The following is a 25,357-nucleotide window of genomic DNA, read 5'->3' as shown; positions in this document are numbered from 1 at the left end:
GAAAAGGCGCAGATTAAACAGAATGCTTTGAAGAATGAGGACACACAGATTGGCATTTCACACAGCAAAGTATAGCGGTCAAAGGGTCGGCTTCACAGCGTGTATTTGTGGGAGCACATGCCTCCATCTGGACCCAAAGTAAGACAGCAAGCAAGTCATAGAATGGATTAGCGCTGGCGAGGGCCAGCATGGGCCTGCAGACAAACGCCTTCCCTGGGCCTTCCCCAGACCCCGAATGAACTGGGGAAAGAGGTGGGTGCTGGCCATGCTCTAGCAGGAACCCTTAACAGAATAAGCGCATCAGTGTAGTGTAGTGTGACGACGGGGGTCAACCTACCTACATTTAGCCTGCTGAGGCAAACATCCATTTAGCCTGGCATTAGTTATAATGAACGAACCTTCAAGTGTGTTTAAATTACAGGTTTGAATCACGTGCACAGCTTGCAGTGTTATCTGCATGTACAACTATTCTGTGTGTTGGAATTAGTGTGCATTTTCTAAGCACACCACCCTGCACAGGATGAACTTTGACGATGAAAGGTGCTTCGGTGAACTGTGCAAGCAAAACTAAGTTATTACATGAAAGAGTCATGTTTGTACTTTGGAGAGGGAGTGTGAGAATTTGGTCTTGAAGGAGGTGGTAGAGTGAGGAAACAGAAACACGTTTTAGCAAATTGTGTGGCAGATACCCGAGTGATTAAATAGGGCCATTGATTTACTTAACCTATCGCAGGGGTCTGCCACCTCAGGCTCTCCAGGTGTTTTGGACTACAACTCCCATGATCCCTCACCATTTAAATGCTGGGAGTTGTCCAAAAAACATCGGGAGCCAAAGATTGAAGACCCCCTCTCCCCAAACCCTGCACTAGCAGAATCCTAACCTCCGTGTCCTTAATAAAAATGCTCAACTGGGAGAGGGAAAATCTATTGCTTACTAGTTTTGAGGCCTTTCCAGTTTTGGAAATACTGGGAGCGTCCCAACTAGAAGACTCAAGAGAATCAAGCTTTTGAATGATTTTCAGAAAATGTAAACCCTGCCACGTACACTGGGGATCATGATTGCCCTTAATTAGTCATGCACACTCTTAATTGTGTCAAAGAAATAAACGCTTGGCCGGCCCTAGGATTTGCGGGGCCCTGGGCGGCATAAAGCCCCCTTATTTGCATAAATGATGACCTGTGATATTACAGTAAAAGATTTCACAGAATGAGTCATTAATATACAAAATATCATAGGTAGTTACATTAAAAACACGTTGCCATTAGTAAGGCAGGAGACAATACAATGTGACGTCCAGTATGTGATTTGTTACTGTTAACATTTACCTATGTGATAAAATCAAGCGTGAGGCTTTATTTTGTAGAAGCAGACATGAGAAGGGGGCCTCGTCAATGTACCCCTCCACCCCCGCAGCCTTCATTGGATGGGGTGAGCAGGCCACAGCTCATTGGCGGGTGCAGGAATTGAAAGGAGAAACAATTCATTCCCTAAGAGTATGTTGCAACAGCAACTGAGCAGGTTAGGTGACTTTTGATGATGTGTGTATATCTTCCTGTAAATCCTATGGCTTTTTTCCCATTGCCGATGCAAAATGTGCTGTAAAATGTGGTGTTTCGACTATGGGATGGATACGGCTCCCTGGCATCACTAGGTGTGGGAACGTCTGGCCTCATAGAAAAAAATAAAAAGCTGGCACCTATGAATATACGCAGAGTAATTGTACACATCTTAAAGTGCAATACACAAGTTTGATTCAATTGACCTTTCTACTTAGAAGAAAAGAGCATGGAAATTAAAAAAAAACATTAATCAACACCAGAAAATGACCGAAGAGGGGAGATTTTCCGATAACTATTCTGGCAAAGTATAAAAGGTGCCCACCTTTTAATCTCAACAATCCATAGTGAAATAATCCCAGCAAGAGAAATGTGTTTCCATGACACTTGTATGTGATCTTATGGGTAAACATCTGCACTTGGACAAGCTGGGTGAAATCCTTGTAGCCGAACATTGAGCAAGTCTGCGGGGTAGCAGCCACTCTCTGAAAAAAAGTGCCCACCCACATGTATCCCCTACTTATGCCTTAAAACAACACATTGCCACAATGAGGGAAAATAACATCTCCAGGATTGCAACCTCTGGACATACATTAAAGACTTGCTTGCCTGCTCATCGTTTGCCCTTACCCCATGTTTGGCTTTGAACAGGACTTAAAAAGTACACAAACCATAGTAATGTATTCACGCAAATACATAAATCCTTATGGAGACATATTAGGCAAAAATGGTTCAATTGTGGCATTATTCTCCTCTTCTTGAATGGGAGACTACAAATACCAGAACACAATTCAGCAGAACGAAATACATGGCCTTTGAGTTTTGAAAACGTACTTTCGAGACTTAGACTATTAAGAGCAAAGGTTACTTACCCGTTTGAGTTTCAATGTTTGACAAATACAGTATTTATAAATGGTGTGATGAAAATATTATAAACTACCAAAAATAAACTATTTTTGGTGTGTTAAATATGAACATCTGAAAATAATGTAGTTAGTTTAAAACTGCTCTTTGAAATATATTTTAAGCAACCTCAGGGAGGGTGCACATTTAGGCAGCTAACTAGTGCTTTGTGTGTGCTTCTGGAATAAAAATGACCTTTGTATTTCTTAATATGAAAACGCCTTGCCCAAAACAATGGTCTCTGAAACGAGCCATGACGTGTAAACCATTGCTGTTTTAAAAGCTAGGCTAGAGCAAAGAAAGTGATTAGCAGTAACTATGGGGCCTGTAGTGTCTGATGGGCCGCTGGGAGGGGGTATCTGTCTTAAGAGCATCACAGTGGCTTGGTTAGTGACACCATGGCCTCGCTCGGAAAAAGCACAAATTGTGCAAGGAAGCAGCACAGTCCCTCTTTGAAATAATGTGATTGCGTATAGTCGAGGCTGGCACTAGTGCCAGCCATACCCGCCTAGTGTCTGGGGTTATCCCGAGACTCTGGGTTTCCATGCTCTTCTCCGGGGAAGAGCATGGAGTCTCTGGGTTTCTGGCTGTCCCAGCAACTGGCCCAGACGCCCACACCTCCATGTAATTGGCTTGAGATAATCTACACTTCGCTCCCTGCTAATAGTTAGTTTTGGCCGGCTACCATCACAGCCTCATCTGCCCATGGAGCTGTGGCTGGAGTCTTTTGCTGTCTGTAACTCTCGAGTGCTACAAACCCTGCACATAACACCTCTGACACAGAAAGATGCCTCTTGTGTATCACATTGCAGACATGCACAGAGGCCATGATATACTTCAGATTGCCCACACAACAGCCTTTTACAGAGCCCAGTGTATTACACATTCAGCGCACCATTACACTGCCGACATGAAGGGCTGCTATGGTGCACTGCAGACTCCTCACTCTGTAGACAGGTATTCATGGCATGGTGTCTTGCAGATTCAGGATACCATCCCACTGAAGACATGCACGGATACTGTGATGTATTGCAGACCATTAAGACCATGGTGTAATGTAAAGTGCCCACATAATCACTCCACAGACATGCAGGATACAGTGGTGTATTGAAGACTAGTGTTCTTTCAAAAAGGTGCCCCTCCAGCACTGCAATACGCCTCACCCGGGGAGCTACAAAACGCTTCAAACCGTCTAGGACTGTAGCTAGAACAGTAAACTATCCCGTCTCGGTATATTTAGGGTTATGGACTTACCCATCTGTAAAGTTTTTCCAAGGTTTTCAATTTTCGGCTGCAATGTTGCCACAGGCTACTGGGTCACCCAGGTGGATTTTTGAAAGCACACTCGGATGCTGAGCGGAAAACCACTTGCCCATTGTATTCCTCCCTGCCACAGCATCAAGGGCAGAGTACCACAGCTGTTTCTTTTTTTTACACTTTCAAGTGCTGAGCCAGGGACGTCATTTCACCAAAATGCCAGGGGTAGCAGAAGTGACATCACATGACCTTTGACCTCTGATGACATCACAGGAAGTGATGTCATTTGTAGCCCCCCCCCCCCCCCCCCCCAAAGTCACATGAGAAGCGATGAAACACAACCTTTCAACCCTTGACAAAACAAGAAGGGACAGTACATATTGTTCCCAAGTACACTGAGAAATATGGTTGCGATAGCACTATAATGTTATTTACATTTCATAGAAGAATGGATCACCATATGTATCGTTAATATTAGTGTGTATAGGACCATATTACCAAATTACTGTGAATGCAAGCAGACGTTCAAGGCCAAATGATAATGATATGTTATTCTATAGCACTTGCACTTAAGCACTTATACATACAATATCACCCAACCTGTGTTGGTTCTCATTTATCGACCTCAGAAGGGTGAAAGGCTGAGTTGAGGTGTTTACAAACAGGCTAAATCAGTGACTCACCACCTGAAGTGTGCCTGGAAATAAACCTTTAGGAGTCTGGCAATTATTGTATAGAATTCCAGAACGACAAAAGATGTGTTATTCCTATTCTTTCTTATTTAGCGTCACTGCTGAAAGTGATACACTTGTGTGACCCTGTTTTTTTTTGAGAGGCCTGAACAAGAAAGTCAGCAACTGCAAAAATAAAGCCACATGACACTAGCCACAGCCCAGGAGCTTACATTGGAGAAAAAAAAAGGTAAACAAAAAAAAAACCTTTTTCTCTAGGGGTAGCAAGGGAGACCACAGGGGTCGCAACTGCGACCCCTGGCAACCTCAAAATGCTCTCCCTGTGCTGACCTTCCAAACACCAACATATCACTTCCAAGGACAATTCTACATTCAGCTATCGGGAGCATCGATGGGCTCGTCAGTAGCCCCTACCTACACAAATATCTTCATGTATCAATTTGAGAATAGTTTTTTTTCTGGATGCCTAACCTTGGGCGTCTAAGATAATCTTTTGGAAACGATATATAGATGATATCTGTGCCATTTGGAAAGGCACAAAAGAGGAACTATTTCAATTTTTTGACTATCTAAATTGCCACAAATGGATCAAATTCACAATGGACGTGGGAGAACCCAACATTCATTTTTTGGATGCATCAGTTACATTCACAGAAACCGAAATTTTGACAAATATCTTCAGAAAACCTACGAATGGCAATAATACATTGCAATTCAACAGCTTTCACCCCAGACACTCGAAAGAAAGCCTACCATATAGCCAATTCTTGAGGTTAAAAAGAATCTCAGATACAAACAATCTACAAAAAGAATATGAACAGATGTCAGATTGATTTAAAGAACAAGGTTTTCCAGAAGACCTATTGAATAAAGCCATAATGAGAACAGAAACACACAGAAGGGAAGACGTCCTAAAAGGGATGCCCAAAAAGGAGAATACAAGATTGATACATAGATTGAAATTTTCTTCACAAAGCTATCAAATCAAGAAGATCACTAAGAACTCTGGGTACATCAAATTAAACCCTAATTTGAACCAATTGTTCCCACAGCCCCCCTATGTTAGCATACAAAAGGGGCCACAATTTGAGAGATACGCTGATTAGAATGGAGAGGCCTAAAAAACTCCACAAAAAACACTTTGCAAACCTAAATGCGGTGCATTTCCATGTCTGAACTGTCAGCACTGCTCGAACCTCATTAAAGGGGAGTATATTAGACATTCACATACAGGAAAGAAGATAAAACTAATAGACTATGCTACTTGTGACAGTAGGAATGGAATATATGCCCTAGCATGTCCATGTGGGAAATATTATGTGGGAAAAACAATCCGTAAAGCAAAAAAAAAAAAAAAAAAGACAACAGACACAATAAAGCACAACTAAGATGTATCATCTTAGAGGTAATACATCCACTTCCTAGAGGAGGCAATTTAGCAAAAAGATTGTCTCAAAGGGAACTTTACTGGATAAATCGCCTAGACTCAATGACCCCATTAGGGATGAACAAAGAATATTACCCAGGTCCTTCCCTATAAATCTCTATGATTTGGAGTTGGTATGGATAAAGATAAATATGGTCATTCTAATAATCTAACCAACTAGGTTTAATAAAAGCAAAAACTATTGAATGTTAAGATCAGTTATTTATTAGAAACATGATCGCCACCAGACTGAACTCGTGTGAGACAGACACGTATCCAATATCACTATTTTAAAGACGTACATCTGGTTCTTAATATAGAACCAATGTAATATCAACAATCGATAGGATGATAGAATGTGCACTCGTGAGAGGCAGTAGGATTGACATACTAGTAAGAAATCAGGTTATCCAAAACTTGATCATTGATGAATCAGGAACACCCACCCATAAGCATGACTACTTATGATTTTCTCAATTTACTTCTGAAAATTATTATAATGTTGACATTTCGTATATACAAAAGAATTTACACTCATGAGAGGCAGGTGGATTGGTACACCGGTAGAAAAACGGGTGATTCCAATGGGCTCATTCGCTTACCGGAAACATGCATCCTTAGGTATGTTGACGGATGATTACTGTAATTTACTTCTATAAACTCTTACATGAGAACAATTACATTTGCCCATTACCTTACATGACCTTTTACCCAACACTTATTTAAGGGTAGTTAATATCATATCATGTATCGAATCCTAGGTTCGATATGTTGATAATGTAACATGTCAACAAGTTATCACCTGATACTTTTAATCGGGATGAATATTGAACTATAGTCATGGTTTACAAACCTAAAGTTGAGCTGTTTATATTTAGTACATAATTACGTCACATATACGCGTTTAGACGCAATTGAAATAGATTGCCTTTTTGGCTACAAACAAGTAACTTCTTCTGCAGTACACTGCGACGGATCAGCATTGTGTCCTATTGAGCCCGTGGGTGAGATTCTCAACAGATGGTAATCTGCATATTAGAATTCACAAACTGTTTCCTTTTTAATATTAGGATTTACAAATGTATTCCTACTTGCGGGACATGTTGTAATTTCAAATTCCCATTTTTACCTGCAGACTCCTGTGACACATATCCACAGAGCACCTCAATCATCGAAGACATCAGTGCGAGCACGTTGTTCCTAAGTTAGGTGAGTGTATACAGTGGAATTCACATGTGCACACGCACAGACGAGTGACTAGATTAAGTGAACACGTTTTCTATATTCATACAGAGGCACATGGAACAACCTTTATCTTATGCTAGATGAAGATAATTCTATCAATCAGCGGAGGCCCTGGAAATCTCACACCAAGTTGAGATATGGTTAATAAGGATGAACTAAGTTAAGAGAATTTAAGGTTTTTTTTTTGAAAGAGTGCACAAAACACTGACAAGTAAAATGTTCTCAATTTAATACTTACTATTTGAAAAAAGGACATACACTCCGCATGATTCTCAGTTTATGGAGAAGCTTTCCATAGTGTTTCCAAACATACTAATTACAACCTATGATTGTTTTTGACTAGTGGATGTTGAAAAATGCCAGAAAAATTCTGTCTAAAACATTGTTATTCATAATTTTTATAGAAATGATTTCAAATATCAAACCCTGATGAAGAGAACCCAATTTCCGAAAAGCGTTGGGCCTGAAGAATAGCATTATGTATATGCTTACTTAACAGTATCAAGACACATTTGTGTTATCTACTGTACATGAAAAGTTTCTCATTACATGATCTCGAAATCTTACAAAAAAAACATAAATTGATTGAAATGTTTGGCTGTCTTGAGGGCCAGTGATAGTGTGCAGGGGACGAGCGTTCCATAACTGGGAACCTTGTTGTAATGTTTATCTGAGTGTGGTGACATCACTGTTGGTATGAATGTAGTGATGTCAGAGTGTGTGGAGTTTTGGGGATGTTATGCTCTGAATATTGGTTCTAGGATTTACAGTTGAAACCTTAAGCTGGCATGAAGGGACGTGCCGGTGTCTTCCTGGCAATTAACTTACAATAAACCTACAAAACTCTTACCTGCTGGTCTGGGTGTTACTTCAGGTACCAAGTTATTACACTGGCGACGAGGATGGGATTCTGTCATGGAGGGGGCAGCTGATGAGCCAGGAACACCGTCCTCCATGTGTACAAGTCCTGTTGGTTGCTGCCAGCAGCCTTAGCCCCAGTAGCAGGGATCTGGGTGCTATTCTTCAGTAGGCCGGGTGGTGCTGGAGCAGGCGGTCCCTGTTTGCATTGAGTACAGGGTCTTCTTTTGAAGTCCAGAGTCCAGGAGCCAGAAGCTGAGATCAGCCTTTCATCCTGAGCTGAGCCGGTTTCAAACAACCATGCTCCGGATCTATTTGGCAGCGTTGATGTGGTGAGAGAGTTGGCCTTGAAAGGCCAGTAGCTGGAAAAAGTCCAGTGGACACGAGGCACGCAAGTTGCGGCGTGTGGACATGGCGAGTGGGAGTTGGCTTGAACAGGCTGCACACCAAGGAGTTCGGGTGTGCAGTGGCGAGCCGTGGCCACCAGATATCGGCCGTGTGAATGCTGCTGTTGGATACTTGCAGCGGAGGAGGGCGTCGGGATGGGGATTCCCCGGTGCCGTGGATGCTGAAGGCGTTGCTGTGATGGCGGGACAGCGGAGATGCTGCTCCTACGGCACCGATGGCAGAATGATGACATCTGCCTGTGCATTCCAGCGTGAGCGGCTGGAACGCGGAAGGAAGTTCGAATGTGAATCAGAGCGTGCTGCGTGTACATCATAAGAAGCACCGCTATGGAGTATCCAGTTCCTGTGTTGTCCGCGGAGAAACCTTGAGGACGGAAGAGAGAGTGACACCGGATGGGACAGCGTAGGAAATCCATCACAGAGATTATAAGACTGACCAACTTGGGAAAGGCACCCAGCGGAGTTTAATATATTTGGAATGTTGTCAAGGAGAAATCAGAGGACTGGGTATTTCCGTTGGATTGTCAGATGGGCGGTGCAGTATCTAGTATGGAACTTTGGAGGTGTACAGTTTCGTTTTTGGCAGCTACACCCTGACATATGGAGGAACGTTGGCGTCTTAGCAGAACTCTAGTGAGCAAAATTGTGTATGTGAGGCCGGTGTCTATGGTGTCTTGTCTATATGTGGTAGCCTTATGTGGGTTGGTTGGTTGATGTAGCATGGGCCCGTGTTTGATTGTGTGAGTTATTGAGAGGAGGTTTGTGTATGAACTTGTGCAAAAGTAAGTTTGTGTCGAGATTGTGTTAAGTGACAGTGTACTAAATTGTCATTACGAAATTGCACTTTCTTGTGCAACCTATTTTTTTGCAGGGAGGTTGCACTTTCTTGTGTAACTTCTTTTTCTTGCAGGGAGGTTGAACTGTTGGAATTATGGACTCGTGGGTGGGGGTACTCGCGTGTAAAGTCCTGTGGTTGATGGACTGAGCTGTGTGCTAGATTGTCAATGTTAAATTGTATTCTCTTGGGTAACCCTATTTTCTTACAGTTCAAGTTGGCACTTTTGGTTTTGGACGAACCCGTGGGTGGTGGAAACACGCAGGTTTTGGTTCTGTATTAATGTCAGTGCTGTTAACAAAGTGCTGAAATGACTTTGCTGAAATGACTTTGCTGTACAACCTTTCGTCGTTTAGTGCGATTGGTTTCTATTTTTCAGATCTCCAATTTAGAGCATTTTCATATTTATGCCTAGGTTTTGTGTTTTGAATATGTTAACCTGTCTCCTGTGTTGCATGGGCTGCGTGTGGTGTGTGAGGGGGCGTTGTAGTTGATGCCCATCCTGGTTCTGGGTGCGGTATAGGCTTTACGTCTTAGTATGGTAGTGAGGAAGTGGAGTTGTACTGCGGTTGACGCAGTTTGGCTAGGACCTGGGGTCCTTAGTTGCAATATTGGTGTGCTGTGGTGGTGCAGTTTTGGCTGGACTAGGGGTCCTAGGTGTTTAGTGTACTGTCAATGGCAGTTGGTTGGGACTTGGGTCTCGTATTGTAGTGGCGGGAGGAGTGTGTTTTGCGCAGTCTAGTTTGGACTGTGTTTCTTAGGTGTTCTTCTTCGTTAGGTGTGCTCTGTATGGGTGCTGTTGTGGACTGATGTTGAGATGGTGTGCTTGTTGTTGCTCTTGGTGAGCTGGGATTGTGCCCGGGGGTGGCAGCCCTGGTGCCCTAGGGTGCAGACTAGGGTGGAAGGTTGTTTGTGCACGGATGGTTTGGCGTGTTAGGTAATGTCCTTTTGGGGAACACTGGAGCGTGGCAGGCTCTAGGTTTCAAGGGGCAGCTTGAAACAGGTGGAGTGCTTAGTTTATTATTTGTGTCTGAGTGTATTTCCAGTCCAGGTCTTAAGGGAGGAGTTAGCCCTTATTCTATTTCGGTGGGTTCCTCATTGTTTATGTGTTGTGGGGAAGGAGTGGAGTTAGAATTGGATGTGTCCTTGCCGACACGGTTTTGTTATCCAATTTGTTGTAGGCACAGTTAGGGTGTGTATTCTTGGGTGCTATGTAGGTTATGCTTGTCCCATGTCCCATGGTTTTAGTGCTAAGCATTTCCGTGGTGTCATATAATTGTAGGTGTTGGGGATGATAGCGAGCTCCAGATGGCAGTTTTTCTTGTCGCCAGTGGATTCTGTTAGTTGGTGCATTTACGTACTGGCCACACGTGTATGTAGGGGATTGTGTTAGGGATAGTTTTAGTTGAATTCCTTCTTGTTCAAGAAATGTAAGGCGGGAGAGGTGTTGTAATGTGTATCTGAGTGTGGTGACATCACTGTTGGTAGGAATGTAGTGATGTCAGAGTGTGTGGCGTGTTGGGGATGTTATGCTCTGAATACAGGTTCTAGTATTTTGTTGAAACCTTAAGCTGGCATGAAGGGACGTGCCATTGTCTTCCTGGCAATTAACTTAAAATAAACCTACAAATAACCTACCTGCTGGTCCGGGTGTTACTTCAGGTAACAAGTTATTACAAACCTCTTTCACGTCTCTATTCCAGTAAAAAAAAAAGTCAAGCTACAGAAAGAAATGACTAGACTGGCTGCACCAAAATGGCAGTCTAGCCATGTGAATACATGTCATGCATACTTTATTATAGATGGCCAGTACAAAAAAAAGGTCATGCCACAGTAATACATGAATAGACTTGCTGCACAAAAATGCCATTCTAGCCACATAACACCTCATGCTTACTTTATCATGGATGCCCAATAAAACCCCTACTTCATCATCTGTCCCTCTCACACTCGCCCCCACCTCCACCTTCCACTCTCCATCCACCACAATCAGCTCCTCTGGCCAGCTTTATTTAATTTTCTTTATTTTTTGGATATTTGTAAGGAACCTATGCAACAAATGGTGTTTCAAGGTGCCGCAAGACAAAAAGGGTGTGGGTGGTTTGAGGGGGCAAGGGAGAAATTATATATGATGGCATTTATAACACACCTATACACAAGTGTTTCAAGATGCGACAAGACAAGTTAGGGAAGACACAGGCAGGACAAGACAAACCATCTTACTAGGCCTTGTGTCATTCAGATCATGCAAGTGCGACAGCAGAAAGTGCAGAGGGGAAGGGAGAGAGGGTGCATGGGGTGGGAGGAGTGCCAGGGAGAGGTAGGTAGGAAATGAAATCAGCACATCAATTGCTCTGAGGAAGTGCAGTCAGGGCAGCGTGACTGAGTAAGTGCAAGGAGGCAGGGAACTGTAGAGGTTACAGTTACAGCCCCTAAGTGCACGGTAGGCCCGGAGGCAGTACAGCTAAGACTGATCATGAAGGAGCCTGGTACCCAGTGAGGCTCTGAGGGTAGCCAGGTAACCAGTCGGCGCAGCAGACAGGTAGGTCAGCAGCAAAGGGACAGAGAGAAAGCAGAGGTGAAAAGGAAGGTCTTGAACTGCTTCAGGAACTTCAGGTGGTCCGGCTCAACTTTGAGAGGGGCAAGGAGATCATTCAGAGGGAGATACCTGCAGAGGAGAGAGATCTACCCCCCACTCTCTGCCTGGAAAAGCGTCTGACCCTTAGAGAGTTAGAGGCGGCTGAGCGAAGGGATCGGGAAGGAAGGCATTTTGGAAGAGAATTGTATGTAATGCAGGCCCCAGAAAGCCTTGTAGACGATGCAGAGGGTCTCCAACTGGATACTTGCAGCCACCAGGAGGCAATGTAGAGATTTCAGGGCTGTAGAGATACCGTCCCCAGGCTTGAGGCCAAGGATAGGTCTCGCAAAAGCTACAATAACAGTCCTAACTAGGCCTTGTGACATTCGGATCGTGCAAGTGCAGAACAAGATGTGTGAGTGAGGGCGGTTGGGGACGGGGGGGTGCTGGTCTGTGCAAAACAAAGTGCTCAGGTGGGAAGGGAAAAGAGAGAATGGGAGAAGTGCAAGTGCTGAGGGTAGGTCAAAGGGCAAGTGCCAGGGAATGCAGGTGAGTGCAAGGATGGGGGGGTGAACTGGGTGGGGGGGGGGCAGGGACCCTGTAGTACTCTGAGGGAACCAGGCAGCCTGTCACTAAGGCAGAAGAAGGTGTTGGCAGGGGAGGGGCGGGGGGAGTGTGAAGGAAGAGGAGAAGAGGGTCTTGAGGAGCTTCCACAACTTGAGGAGACCCGGCTCAAGCCTGAGAGAAGTAGGGAGACCATTCCAGAAGGAGCTCCTGCAGAGGAGACACATCTACCGCCCACTCTTTCCTTGGAGAAGCTTCCGATTTGCAGAGAGTTGGAGATAGACTGAAAGGCTCTAGCAGGTGGTATTTAGGGAAAGAGTTGGATGTAGTGGGGTCTCAGGCCTCATAAAGCCTTGTGGATGATGCAGAGGATCTTGAATTGGATTCTAGCAGCAACCAGAACCAATACAGAAGAACTAGGACTGGAGAGATGCGGTCCCCTGGGCTTGAGGCCAAGAATAAGTCTTGAAGTCCTATTCTGGATTCGTTGAAGGGGACAGAGTGAAGATTGAGGAAGAAGCCATTACAGTAGTCAAGCCTAGAGAGGACCAGAGCCCTGGAGACATTTTCTTGAGGGAGGTGAGGAAAGGGGGGGGGGAATACCTCCGAAGAGGTGCAGCTGATAGCGGGCCTTCTTGGCAAGGTCTGCGATGTGAGGAGAGCAGGAAAGAGAGGAATCAAAGATGACACCAAGGTTTTTTGCCTCATAAGAGGGTGAGGGGAGGGGACCGATAGAGGGCGGCTGTAGGGAGGGAGGGATGGTGGGAGCTGGGGTCCCAATGAAAAGGATCTCAGTCTTACTAGCATTAAGGCAGAGATCACTTACAGTGGCCCATGACCGAATGGCAGTCAGATATAGAAGAGGAAGAAGGGGGGTGGGAGCTCTGCATAACAGTGGAAGTGAGGAGAGAAGGAACAGATCAAGTGGGCCAAGGGTGCAAGGTAGATGTCAAAAAAGCCACGGCGAGAGGATTGAGGGACACCGCTGGTGGAGAGCGCGATACAGGAGAGGAATGGGCCTAGTTGAACCTGGGAAGGTTGGTTGGAGAGGAAGGTCGTCAACCAGGCCAGTGCCAGGCCTGTGATCCCAAGGGTGTCACAGAGTTGATTTGATATGGTGGCAGGATGAAGGCGGAGAAAAGATCACGAAGGATAAGAATGGAAGGAGAGTTAGAGTCAAGATTAGAGAACAAGTCATCACTGGTGTTCAGCAGAGCAGTTTCCATGCCTTTGGCAGCTCTGAAGACAGACTGGTGGTTGTGGAGACAGCTGACAGATCCAGTATGTTGGGTCAGTTGGGAGATGGCAAGTATCTCCAGGGGTTTCCCCAGAAAGGAGGTAATGGGGATAGGGCGATAGTTAGCAGGGCCGGATGGGTCAGAAGAGGGCTTTTTAAGGTGGGGATGCACTAGGGAGTGCTAGAGGGAAGGAGCCAGTGGCAAAGGAGTGGTTACAGAAATCAGCCAGGGAAGGTGCAAGGGAGGCAATGTTGTCCTTGATCGCTCTAGATGAGCAGGGCAGCACCTGTTTGGAGTAGACTTTCATAGAGAGGAGTCGCCTAGAGGCTTCATCCAGTGCTATAGGAGAGAAGTAGGGAAGGGAGAGGGGAGTCAAGGGAGGAATGACAGCAGGGGACGTAGAGGAGTGAAGGAGGGGGAGGACAGAATATCCTGGGTTTTGGAAAGGAAGTGGGAGGCCAGAGAGGTACAGAGGGTCAGGGATGGCAGGGGAGATGTGGAGACTGCAGAAGGATTGGCGAGTTCCTTGCAGATTTTAAAGAGTTTGCCAGAGTTAATAGCACCAGAGATGCAGGCTTGAATGTGAGCCCTCTACTTTCAGCGAATGGAGAGTCTTTATTGCCTTTGGAGCAGGCGACAGGCCAGTTTGTCAGAGGATGCGTCTGATGCCCGCCACTTCCACTCAGCCACTCTACACTTACATTTCAGAGAGGCTAGATCAGAGTCATATCAGGTGTTGCGCTTGGAGGCAGGCTTCATTCGGATCCTCATGACAGCGGCAAGGATATCCAGGGTGTTGGTGATAGAAAGGTGAAGATTTGCAAGGGCATAGTCAGTGTGGGAGTCCATGGCATGACTGGGAGGGGGGGAATGAAGGTGGGAGCAAAGGCAGCAACCGACACGCGATTCATCGGTCGAATGGCAGAGAAGGGGACAGTCAGTGCAGGAAGAGGCTTAGCAGGGGGACATAAGAGATCCAGATGAGAAGAATGGACGGAGTGGTCCGACCAGGAGAGAGGTGTAGTGAGAAGGTTGGAGACAGGAATGTTTGAGTAGATGAGAGGATGCAGGGTATGTCCGGCAGAGTGTATTAGTCCGGAATGATTAATGGTGAGCGAAAGAACGTAGCAGAGGTCACGGAAGAGACCTGTGTCCCCCTCAGAAGAGTCAAGGTGAATATTGAAGTCACCAAGGAAGAGAAGTTTGGAGATCGAGTCAAGAACGGAAGAGGTGTGGTCAGACCACTCAGAGAGGAAGAGGACAACTGGACCAGTAGTCCTGTAGATGGTGGCAAGAGTCAGCGAAAGGGTTGGAGTGATGCAGAGCCTGCAGACGAGGCATTGAAAGGAGGAGTAGGACTAAGATCGAATGATTGTGGTAGGGATCCAGTCAAGAGAGAGAAGATCAAGGCCACTTTGCCTCCAGACCGGTTAGGACTCGGTTTGGAAAGGATCTTGTAACCCTCATGCAGGAGTGTGTCAGAAGAAGTGACAGAGCGGGCAATGAACCTTGTCTCAGTAAGGGCGAGAACATCATGGTCAAAGTCTTCAAGAAGGAGACAGATATCAGAAGCGTGTTTGACAGCAGAGCGAGAGTTGAGGGTGGCTAGGTGGACCTGCTTACCACCTTTGATGGTCTTCCGAGGGGGTGAACAGAGACGTGGTACTTCCATCAGAGGTGGAGAAGGGGCAGGGGAGTTGACTGCCGGAGGAGTGGCGGGAGAAGGGTAGAAGTTGATGAGAGGCAGAAGACTCCCATCAAGAAGGAGAAGGTTGGGCCGAGAACTCTGGGCAATTAAAAGTGCCACTGTGATAAAGATTAATGATGCATCTGGAGGATGGGAAGCCAGCCAAGAGTACTTCCCATCTGGTGCCTCCATTAACGCGAGATGAGGAGAAAGGACAGAGACCATATGTGGTATCCAGCGGTCCGGACACAGAGCGACAAAGAGAATGTCAGTGACAGTCTGCCTGGAAGTATCGTTGACGTAGGTGTCAGCGATGGACAGTTCAGGATTGGAGACCAAGAGATCCTTTTTTAACTTTTTCCTTCCAGGCTTCGAGAGGGAGGTAGGATAGGTGATAGAGTAGCAGTTAGAGTAAATAGGTGAGATGGAGAGCACCATGGATGGAGGGAAAGAGCAGATAGAGGGAAAGAAAGGGGGGGAGAAAGAGAACTGCACAAGCATGACAAACTCACTAGTCGGCCTAGCAGCAGATGGTCTGCTCCCGACTATCGGCATCTGTGTCTGTTATTGACTCTTCAGGGTTGCACGGTCAGTCAGGCCCTCCTTTCAGAGGGACATATGCAAAGATGCATCGGGTGAAATCCTTAGGTTCTTAAGTCAATGATGCCTTCCCGTGCCCATTTAGCCCACAGAAGAGGGGAATAATCAAGGACGAACCAGCGGGCTGGCAGCCACTCAATTAGCCCAACACAATTTAATTCAGTGAGGTCAGGCACCTGTAGCAAGAAGAGGAGGAGAAAATAGGGGCTCACAGCGACCAAGTTGGAGCAACTCTGTTAGTGTCATCAAGGGTTCAGTGGGTGCCAGCAGTGTGTGCGAGGGCCCGCCAAATCAGCAATTAGGTACCTCCTCTGGCAGGTGTTTCAGGGAGAAAATTAGACACTCAGCACAAGGAGAAACCCTCTTTCTTTATTGCTCAAATACAGGTGCTGCGCGAACAAAGGTGAAATGCTGCCATCACGTTGAGGAATGGGTTTAATGCAGCAGCAGAAGGAAATCCAAGAGCACACGCAAGTGGAGGTATGGGCAAGATGAGGCCCAGAGAAAAGGCAAAGTGATTAACCCCTTCTTTGTTGCTCAACAATACGGGTGCTGTGAGGTCAAAGTACAATGCCGGCATTGCGTTGCAGAACAGGCTGAATGCAGCAGCAGAAGGAAATGAACTCATGTCGGTGCAGGCATGGCCGAGAAGAGGCCTAGCAGAAGGACAAAGTGAATCTTGTCTTCATTGATCAACTGTAACTGGTGCGCCGGGATCAAAGGGGCAGTGCCGCCATTGCATGGTGGAAAGGGAGGAAAGCTGTCGCACAAAGGACATGACCGAACACACGCAGGAATAGCTCCCCTAAGGATGAAAAAGGCTGCAGTGGGGCGTGCTTTCAACAAAGAATGCGGTAAATGCAATGCTAAGTGTAATTCTATTGCAGCCTTACTTGAGAGTGTAAGGGCATCCCTTGCGAGGGTCGGGAACGAAACCTCTTTTCCACCGGAAAAAGAAATTTCCCTTTAAATTTGCGGGGGCACTGCCCTGGGAGCACAGGCTCCTTTAACCCCACCCACTGGCGCCACACCTCAGTCCCCTTTTGATGCGCCGGCTGTATTTGGTTTTAACAACCTCACTGGTGTTATAGGGGGATGGATTGTGGGACGTATGAAGGAAAGGGGACTATGGACTAGGAGTATGTTAGTCACTCCGATGAGTAACACACTTACTCCTACATCTCGTCTCCTTTCCTCCATCCTGTATGGGAGATTACAACTGACAACGCCCTGGGCAGGAGAGCCTGACCCTCTAAATAGATTATGCAGCACCGCTTGACCGAATGCTGCATCTGCCTCGTCACTGGTATCCAAGCAGTAGTGTTTTCAAAAAGCCGAAGGGGTGGTCCATGTTGCCGCCCTGCTGATCACCTGCTAGGGAATGTGGCGCTGGAGCGTGACTGCAGTCGCCTTGGCTCTTACCACATGTACTTACATGCATGCCTTACGGAGGATCCTTGCGTTGCACCTTGTATGCCTCCTAGATCACTGCCGTCATCCATCGAGCTATGGATGCCTTGGAGGCTTGCTGCCCAGGCCTGGAGCCTCCAAATGTTACAAACAGTGCGTCCATCTTGCGGATGCCCTTCATTTTGTCCAGATAGAATTTCAACGCTCTTCCGAAATCCAGGCAGTCGAGCGTCTTCTCTGCTTTTTGCTTTGAGTCGGGGAAGAATGTGGGGAGCAGAATCTCCTTGTTGATATGAAAGGATGACCACCTTTGAAGGAACTTGGGGTGTGTGCGAAGAACAATCATGTCTTTGTGAAACCTAGTGTATGGCTCTGAGGTGACTAAGCCCTGGATTGCACTCCCTCTGCGAGCTGACTTAAGACCAACCAGAAGGGCTGTCTTCATAGTTAACAGCTGAATGTTCTGCTGTGGCCATGGGTTGTGGGCTATTGCACTTAGCACCACGTTGAGGTTCCAAACGGGATGCAGGCGTTTGACCGGGGGAATACAGCCTGGTCAGGCCCGTCAGGTGTTTCTTTACTATGGCATTGGCCGAAAACAGGATAAGAGTCAGAGTTCCTGTATGCTCCAATAGCGGTCAGGTATGTCCAGCAGGTATCCAACTGGGCCCCCGATCTGGTGAGATAGGCCAAGAATGATAAGACTTGGTCCAGGGTACATATCAGTGGATTCACCCCATTTTCCTTAGCCTAAAACAGAATTTTGTCCATTTGTTTCTGTATTGCTTGCACGTAGCCTGACTTCTGGCACTTGGAGGATCTCCAGATTGTCACTAGGCAACTGAAGGTGCTGGAGCATTAGCTACTCAGGAACCAGGCTGCTAGGACTAGCCTCTCTGAGGAGGGGTGAAGCACCGCACCTCCCTGCTGCGCTAGTAAAGGGCCCTTCCTGAGGAGAAGCACCATCTCTGGCTGATTTGACAGCTGCCGCAGGTCCGAGCAACAGGGGTGTGCCGGCCAGCGAGGCGCTATGAGGATTATCTTTAAGTTCCTGATCTTGCTCACCACCTTGTGTACCAGCGGTGTGGGTGGGAATGCATATGCCTACATCCCGTCCCAGGGTATCTGGAGTGTGTGCCCTAGAGAGATGCATCACCTTCCACCCCAGGACGCGAATTACTGACACGTCTTTTTGTTTCCTGTCACAAATAGGTCTAAGGTGGGGTGGCTCCATCTGCTGAACACTTCCTGGAACACTCTCCCATTCAGCTGTCACTCTTAATTGTCGGCGGCCAGGCGACCGAGTATGTCTGCTTCCAGGTTGGATTCTCCCAAAAAGTGAACTGCTGCGATGCACACATCCCGACTGATAGCCCATTCCCAGATTTCCAGGGTCAACGAGCACAGCTGCAGGGATCTGGTGCCCCCCCCACCCCCTGTTTGTTGATATGGTAAATGCAGGGTGTGTTGTCTGTCTGAATGCATACAGACCTGCCCTTGATGTTCGGGAGAAAGGACTTGAGGGCCAACCAGATTGCCATGAGCCAGGTGATGTCATCCCGCCAGTAGGTCTGGGTCCAGAGCCCATGCACAGACTGTGTTCCCAGCATGGCTCCCCACCCATGGAGGGAGGAGTACGTGGTAATGGTGTACTATATGGGGGGTGGACCGAATGGTCTGCCCACCAAGATGTACTCCTCCTGCTAACACCATTTAATAACATGGTCCAGATATTGGGGGATGGAGGCCTTGGGCCTCCTGATGGCTCGACGCCTGATACCAGGAATCTGCAAAATGCAATTGAAGCCTCCTCTTGCAGAGTCTGGTGTACGGGACTGCCAGGGGCCATGCTGCCAGAACGCCCAGAAGGTGTTGATACCACCAGGCCATGATGCGGGACGTGCTGTGGAAATGGCAGACGGCAGTCTCAATCACTGTAATCTTGTCCCCTGAGGGGAATACCCTCTGCTGCTGTGTGTCCCACAACAGACCCAGAAACACTAGCATCTCTGTAGGGGTGAGCTGAGATTTCTGGTACTTGATTGAAAACCCCACGTTGAATAGGGTGGAGATGAGCCTGTCTGCAGAGGCTGGAACCTGCTCCAGAAATGAGGCCCCGACTAACCAGACGTCGAGGTATGGATAGACATGCAGCCCCTCTGACATTGGGAGAGCTGCCACTCCATTCATAAGCCTCGTGAAGACTCTCAGAGCTGAATTTAACCCAAAGGCCAGAACCTTATACTGGAAATGCAGTCCCATGACCCAGAACCTGAGGAAGGCCCGGTGAGGCTGCACATTAGGAACATGGAGATACGCGTCCTTCAGGTCTAGGGAGCACGTCCAGTCTCCCCACACAGTGTCTCTGCTATGAGCGCTGGTGTCACCATCTTGAACTTCTGCAGGGGTAGGTATAGATTCAGGGAAGACAAATCCAACACCACTGGCAGGCCCGCTTGGTACTTCTTTTGAATAACAAAGATTCAGGTGTAAAAGCCCTGCCCCTGCCCCTGATGTGAAGGAGGGACCTCCTTACCGCCTCCCTCTCCACAAGAGAGCGAATCTCTGCTAGGCGTTATTCAAAACATTCCTCTGTTCTCAATCTTCTTGGCCCATCGGCTGCCTTTGACATGGTGGATCATTCTTTACTTCTGGACTCTCTCTCCTCTTTTGGTTTTCGTGGGTCTGTCTTATCCTGCTTTTCATCCTACCTATCTAATCGTCCTTTTGCTGTCTCCTGGGGCGGCAACACCTCTTGTTCCTTTTCCCTTGATCATGGTGTTCAAGGGTCAGTCCTTGATCCTTTCCTTTTTTCTTTATACACTCCCTTCCTTGCCCCTATTATTTCATCCTTTGTAGTATCACACCACTTTTATGCCAATGATACTCAGCTTTTTCTTTCCTTCTCATCTTTCACATCGGATATCCATCACACTCTTCTTGCCTTTCTGCTATTAAATCTTGCAGGAGCTCTCACTTTCTTACTTTAAATGCTGGAAAGACTGAAGTTTTATTCTTTCCCACCAACATGCTCTCTTCTCCGTCTCTTCCTTCTCGTATCTCCTTTCCTCCCTATAGTCTTTCCATTTCACTCACTGCCCGTAATCTTTGTCTTTACTTCGACTCTAATCGTTCCTTCGCTCAGCATATTTCACTCACATCGCCCGCCTGTCGATTTCATTTTTACAACATATGCCTAATTCGCCCATTTCTCACCTTTCATGCTACAAAGCTTCTTGTTTTCTTTTTTTGGTCTTCCCTGCTTACATCTTGCTCCTCTTCAATCGATCCATCATTCTTCTTTTTGCTCACTTTGTCTCCTCTTTTATCGGGATTCAATCTCTTCTTCTCTTGCCTTACTTGGATGGCTGTCCTACTGTCAGCTCAAATATAATTTTCTTTGTCTAGTTTTCAAATCTCTTTATGGTCTTGCCCCTGACATTCTCGCATCGCTCCTCTCATTCTATTCTCCTTCTTGTCCTCTCCGCTCTGCTGGTCTTTAAGATTTAACGTTCCCCGTCCCCCTTGTGCTCAATCTCATTTTCGCTCCTTCCAGCTTCTTGCTCCTCTCCACTGGAACCTCCTTCGTCGGTCTCTTTGTTCTATTACTTCCTACTCTCTTTTCCGTTCCTCTTTAAAAAACCATCTGCTTCTCTCATCTGATTGATACTGGCTTATCTTGAACACTGTTTTACATTGCCGATATTAATGTATACCGTTGGACTGTTCTATGTAAAGCGTTTTGGTTAAAGGCACTATATAAAGTATAATAAAAATACAAAAATAAAATACAAATACAGAATCTCTGCTAGGGGTGATGGTGTACCGATCTGTGGGACAGGGGGAGAACTTGGGAGAGAAGGAAGAGGTAGCCGGAAGCCCCAGGACACCACTGAGATGACACATGCGTCCGCGAACTTCACCCGCCAAGCCCGACTGTGCAGGGCCAGCCTGCCCCCAACTGGGGTGCTGTGGACCTGAAGAGAATCGTCATTGTTTCTTCTGGTCAGAGGTTGATGAGGGGGACTGAAAAACCCCTTATTTGAGGCGTTGTGGTGTTTTCACCTGTACCGACTGGGATACCCATCGGGCTGCATGGCTTTGCGGTTCTGGAACCCGCGGAAAACGCCAAAAGATTGCCCCTTGTCTGAGTGAGACTGTGCCTGTGAGAAAGGCTTTGCTGCTGGCGTGGTAAGAATCACCAGTGACTTGGCTGTCAGAGCGGCTCCTCTTCTTGTCCACCACTTCTCAGTTGTGGAGTGGAAAAGATCACTGACTTCGAAGGGAAAGTCCAGGATTCTATCCGGGACATCCGGGTTGAACCTGGGAGCTTTTAGTCAGGCCCTTGCGCCTCACGTCCATTGCCAGACAGATCGCTATGTTAGCCGTGTCCATCTGGCCTACTGTGGCCTCCATAATGTCCTGAGCCACGAGTTTTGCCTCAGCCAGGCCAGCTTTAAATGAGGCTTGCTTGTCCTTAGGGATGTCAGGCAGGAAGTCTGCAATTTCCCTCCAGACGTGTTGATTAGCCACAGCCAGAATGGCATCTGCGTTGGCCTGCCTGAGGTGTAGACCAGCATTAGAGTAGAACTTCTTGCTTTATGATTCAGGAGTCTTTTCTTCATTGTTCAAGAGGGTTGCCGTGGCCGTACTAGAGGATGCCTGGGGCTTGGCATACATGCAAGCTGCAGCAATAACCGATGACAGATGTTATGGGTGTGTCGAGAGCAGCATGCTGTCCCTCTCGGCCTGCCTGAACTTAGCATCCAGCTTTGTGTTAACGAGTTGCGGAGTGTGGCTTGAACCACCCCTTCTTGGCCAAGGCTTGCACATCCTTTTGTAGGGGGATGCCAGATCTCGCCTCCGCCCTGTTTCTCAGGACCTCCGCCAGAACTCCTGCCTCAGGAAGCTCCTTCTGGGGCTGGGGGATGCCCAGGTATTCTGACAGGCCGGCAATTCTGTTGTGGAAGGCTTTTGCTGAGGAAGGTGTGTCCTGTTTCTCCTCACTGGGGTCCTGCTCGTCGTTTGCCCCATGGTTGGGGGGGTGACAACAGCATCCTTTGGTAGTGCTTCTGGTGTGGGGGTTGCACCTGCACCGGGGCTGCTGGAGCCTCAGGAATGGGCTGCAGCAGAAGCAGAGCTGGAGGCCGGAGCAAGGGCTGTGTTGTGGTGGGCAGAGCTGGAGGCAACATGTCCTTGATAATGCCCCTGAGAATGGAGCCCATTTGTGGAGACCGCATGAGAGACATGAATTTGTTGAAAAACCTGTCCTCACAGGCTGGCTGAGGGTGATCCTGCAACAAGTTGGTGGTGAATATGCCTGCTGCCTCCCCAGTCCTTGTCCGTACATGTGGTCACTGTACCTGGAATCTGAGATGGTGGGGTATGATGCAGTCCAGGTGACAGGCGTCATTGGTACCCAGTCTGCCCTTAGAGTAAAACTTCTTCTCTGTTGATCGCCTGACTGGCGGGACCCCGCACCTGCCTGTGTGGGTTCCCGCTTTTGAGCATCAGGAATGGCCGCCATCATGTCTCGTATCGCTGCCATTTTGCCTGTGCCTTGAGCACGTGGACCTGTAGCCTGCGTGTTCCGGGGCTCGGCCTGCATGCCTGTCTGCACCGGCTCTGCCCCACCCTGCACCTCGGGTGCACACCCGGTAGGCTGTGCGCCCTCGGCCTCCTGGCCAGTAGTGCTAGCCGTGTGTATAGGCACCCCCTTGAGTAAGGACCCAGTATCAGGGCAAAGCCCCTCGGGGAGAGTCCTTATAGTGGTAGAGCTCACAGGCCTCTCGGCTGTGGAACCGGTAGGGCCCTTTGACCCCTCGGTCGTGAGGCTGGTAGCTGTGTGACCCTCGGTGCTCCCTGAGACGTTGTGAGGGTCAGATTGACCCCACCCACCATAGGGCTTCCCCGGAAAGAAGTCGCCCCTGCGGGGTGCTTTCTAAAATAAGGCATCTACCTTCTTTGTCTTCCTACGGACGTAGTCCTTGATGTTCTGTGGAGGAATCTTGTTGAACAGCTCTCTCCAATGCGCGAGCTGACCTTTAAGTGACCTTGGCATGAGAGCGTCACACCACGGAGCACCCGTCCCATCCGTGGTCTTCAAGGCACCAGAGACAGAGTGCATGTGAATCTGCTGTGGGAAAGGAACCGTTGCACGACTGGCACCTGCTAAAGCCTGTCGAAGCCGACATGCGCCAGAGACAAATTAGGGCACCAGTGGACAGTGTTAACAAATCTGCAAAAGAAAAAGAAAAGAAAATATTTTGGGGAAAGTGCGCGGAATTACGAGGCTTGAGGCCTCGCCCAGGGGCACTGGTGGTAGCAGTCTGTTCCCGTAGGTACAGAAAAGGGGACTGAGGTGTGGTACCTGTGGGTGAGGTTATGGGATCCCGTGCTCCCAGGGCTGCGCGCTAGTAAATTTTAAGGGGAAATATCTTTCTGGTGGAAAAGGGGTTCCGTTCCTGTCCCCCATGAGGGACGCCCATACAGGATGGAAGAAAGGGTACGGGAAGTAGGAGTAGGGTGACCGGAATGGGAACCCATCAAGCAATCAACAGTGCAGTGGATTTAGCAGCAGGGGCGAACAAGGAGGACCACAAATAGATCCCGTAGCTGTGGTCTGGAAGCAGCCCCACACTAATCCACCCAATGACCAAACACCAAACATACCACCACAAGCGCATACACATGCACAATTACACATTCACTCACTCGTTTAAACATATCATTCACTCGCGCCCCCTTCACCATACACCCGCTCATTCACCCGTGCACCCAGCCACCATACATCATACACCCATTCACTCACACACGCACACATTAAATCATTTATTGATTTATTTATTGGGTATTTATAAGGCACCTATACACAAGTGTTTCAAGGCGCAAAACACATACACACTCCTTGCACATATGCGTACATAAATTATGAGTTAACATTCAACACCTTTTAATAGCGCTGGTTTCAGGAAAGGCTTCCCTCGAATCTCAGACTAACAAAAAGCAAGAGCGCACATCAGCCCTCTCTCCTCGGATATGAAAGAACACATTACATTGTTTTATGTTGACTCGCATCCGTAGGGAGGTGGCTGATGTGCGCGTTTGATTTTTCTTCGGCAGAGAGATGATGGAAGCCTTTCTTGAAAATAGGAGCTTTAATGTTTTAGTGCATTTGAGCAAATACATTTTCCTGCATGAACACAGTAAAACTAAGACAGCCAGTTTCAGGAAAGTCTTTCCTCCCCTCTCTGCCTAACAAAAAGCAAGTGCGGAAGCCCCACCACTTGAGGGAGATAGAGGGGCAGGAGATAGAGGGGCAGAAGCCCGGTTAGCCCAATGGCGAGTCCTTAGCCTAATGCATTCTAGTTTATTCTAGCGTTGTGGGTGATGACTCTTGCTGATGCTGCTCGAGATTTTTGATGCCGTCAACCCGGGGTGCTGGATCCCATTCTTGCCCCACTTCTTGGTTTGGAGAGTCATGGCCCGGAGTGGTTTTCTCTCTTCATATCTGGATGTACCCAATGTATCCACTAGGGTCTGACCACTCCACAGCCCTTGTGGCATCGATACATGACAAAGACTTCAGCCTAAACATTGCCCTGCCGCCTTCTGTTGCAAAAGGTAGCAGTTGTAAGTTAAAAACACATGGAAAGGACAAGGTGATTCAGGAGGAGAATCGCTACCGTTTACAATTTAGATGGTTTGTAGGGTTACTCTCCTTGCTGTAGTTATGGCAAACACCTAATAAAGAGTACTCCTCTATTCAAAAAGTGGCTTTATGTGTGTGCACCAAGAGTAGAAAGAATTGTCAATTCAAATATTACACAGTAAGACGTTGGGTGAGATGATCAATGTGCTTTGTTCGTTTCCATTCTCTGTGTCCTTGACAATCAAACCATTCGGCCCTACAGGTCTCGCGGATGTTGTCTGCAGGACCCCTTGAGTGACTGATATACAAAATCAATTAGTAATGGTCTCTCTGGAAGGTTCAAATGGTCCAAAGAAAACGTTATTTCAGTTATTGTTAGAGTTGTGCCCTGGTCCATCCTGGCAGCTTTAACAAACAGAACCAAACATCATGATGTATGGTTAGAATAG

General features: G+C 47.4%; 1 protein-coding gene across 3 annotated transcripts in view; it reads right to left on the bottom strand.

Annotated features, from left to right (window-relative positions):
- Positions 1-25,357, bottom strand: part of PCSK5 (proprotein convertase subtilisin/kexin type 5) — a 1,619,480-nt gene that overhangs the window by 647,660 nt on the left and 946,463 nt on the right. The gene's annotated exons all lie outside the window — the stretch shown is intronic.

The sequence above is a fragment of the Ambystoma mexicanum genome, chromosome 6p (genome assembly GCF_040938575.1).
Source record: "Ambystoma mexicanum isolate Mex_15411 chromosome 6p, UKY_AmexF1_1, whole genome shotgun sequence".
Classification (NCBI taxonomy): Eukaryota; Metazoa; Chordata; class Amphibia; order Caudata; family Ambystomatidae; genus Ambystoma; species Ambystoma mexicanum.
Note: the sequence above shows the minus strand (reverse complement) of the source record. Positions and strands in the feature narration are given on the sequence as shown.